This window comes from Brassica oleracea, chromosome C9 (assembly GCF_000695525.1).
Source record: "Brassica oleracea var. oleracea cultivar TO1000 chromosome C9, BOL, whole genome shotgun sequence".
Taxonomy (NCBI): Eukaryota; Viridiplantae; Streptophyta; class Magnoliopsida; order Brassicales; family Brassicaceae; genus Brassica; species Brassica oleracea.
Genome location: NC_027756.1, coordinates 44828483 through 44830703, shown reverse-complemented (window position 1 = coordinate 44830703; position 2221 = coordinate 44828483). Strand labels below are relative to the sequence as shown.

Sequence of the window (2221 nt, the reverse complement as noted above, 5' to 3'; positions counted from 1 at the left end):
CTCAGTTTTAATATTACTATGCATTTCAAGTTTAACTCTTTGCAACCTCTTACTTGCAACGTTCTTTTAAGAACTCATTTCATTAATGTACCTCATTAGAGGATAACATTTTCATCATTTTAATTGCTTTAAGGGGATGACGTATTATATACAATCGCTGTTCAAAAAAATTCTTAAAATTTCTTCTAACTTCTTCTAAGTTTAAAAAATTAACCAAAAAATTTACAACCCCATCACCAATTTCAACTTTAGCCACTCAAGTTCTTCTAGGTGACACATAACAAACTTCAACTAATTATTAGGATTGTTCATATATTGAGAAGCTTCACTAATTACTTAATCAAATAACGGATTCGTTTAAGTTATTAAAATAAAACAATTGAATACCATTGAAAAACCAAGATTCGTATCATTGGTTCTTTCTGTGTTAAGAATCCGCTTTGTTTTGTGTTTCCTTATTGCAATAAATAAAAAATGCAAATAGAGTTGCTAAAATAACAAAAATGGTGATAGCATCTGTTTTAAAACAGTTTCGACCTACCACCTCTGCGTTGGTTCCAGTACCACCTTTAAAAATTCAAGCTAGGTCTTTAATATAATTTCAAGCTATTAAATTAAAGAGCAAATAATAATACCCTTACGGTGCTGAAGACCTAAACTGATGAAACAACAACATTGAAACTCATAAAATTATGTAATCTCCGGAAACGTGTTCTACACGTTAAACAACTAGATAATCAAACTATAACTGAAGCAAAACGTTGTCGTTTAAGTCAACAGAATACAAAATTAAACTTCCCCCAAAATCACGTGAACCTGATAACACAATTGGCTGCGTAAACAATCCCTCTCTATCTTGAAGTTTATTTATTAAGTTGACCACAGTCGAATAGATTTGTTTTAATTAATTGAAGGCCCACAAGTACACCCAATATTAAGCTATAAATCTTGAAGATCAACATACATAGGTTCTGAAGATTGCTGTAAGTAAAAATTTTAATTCCACAAGATAATTGCTACAATAACTGAATCTCAAACGTCATTTTATCATCTCATAATATTTTCTACACCATACATCATGATATTAATCATCTGATAACGTAAAAACACCAAAGTTAAAACAAAAGACGTGCTCTCACCGACAACCAAACGTTACGTAATCAAACACTTCAAAAGAAAACTAAATTAAAGCTCCTACTAAACTTCTGGAATACAAAGTAGCTTCTATATTTTCACAACGAATTCAAAGTAGTTTAAGATGCGAAAAAGGAAATCATCCCAGGGAACATCACCTGAGTGGAACAAACGTCACAAAGAAAACACACCGCTCGGATCAGCCACAGCTTCGATAATCACTGGTTCCTCCAGCGAGCTTCCAAACCGTAAAGGTCAGCTCCACCCATAAACTCACACTTAAAAAAACTACTGCTAACATCTACAACACCTGCAGCTGCCCAGAAAAGAGCAAGGGAAATGCGGCGAGCAATAATCCTATCAAAAAAAACAATCCCAAAACAACCAAGTAAGTAAGGAGATATTCCACCATAGAAACCTTCTATGTATAATCGAAATTTCTCTTACTGATTTCAACCAACGTCTGTTAACGTAGGACCCAGTCTCCGCTCAAAGGGAAAGAGGTCACAGTCTCAGGAACCCGCATCTAATGGAATCCTCGAATGCCCCTTCTGTCATGCTCTGGTTTGGGAAAAAGAAAAGAAAGGGACAAGAGGTCCAAACAGGACACCGCTATTCTCAATATGCTGTCAACAAGGTAGAGTGAAACTCAAACCAGAGACAGAAGCTCCTCCTGCGTTGAAATCACTGCTCTTCACCTCCACCCATTTCCAACATGATATTCGAACTTATAACTCTATCCTCGCATTCACCTCTATGGGAGCCCAGATTGATCACTCTGTAATGCACAAGACGGGGCCTTTTACTCTAAGAATCCATGGTCAAAATGCCCACAGGATCGGCTCTTTGGTTCCTCAACCAGGACGACGTCCACAGTTCAGTCAGCTCTACATTGTTGATACGGCTAATGAGGTTCAGAATAGACTTTCAATTGTCAAGCGCACAGGCAAAACAGGTCAACTGGATCCTAATATTGTGAAACTGCTGATAGAAACAATGGACGCTCATAACTGCCATACTAAGATATTCAGAAAAGCAAGAGACATACATGAAACTGACAGTTGCCAAGATTTCAGTATAAGACTAA

At 36.3% G+C, this 2221-nt stretch overlaps 1 long non-coding RNA gene across 1 annotated transcript; it reads right to left on the bottom strand.

Moving 5' to 3' along the window:
- Positions 1-1175: 1175 nt before the first annotated feature.
- On the bottom strand, positions 1176-2215 carry LOC106317015. The gene is made up of 2 exons (XR_001265033.1): positions 1582-2215; positions 1176-1491 (listed from the first exon to the last, which is right to left on the bottom strand). It is a non-coding gene; the product is annotated as an uncharacterized LOC106317015 (long non-coding RNA).
- Between the last annotated feature and the right edge of the window lie 6 nt (positions 2216-2221).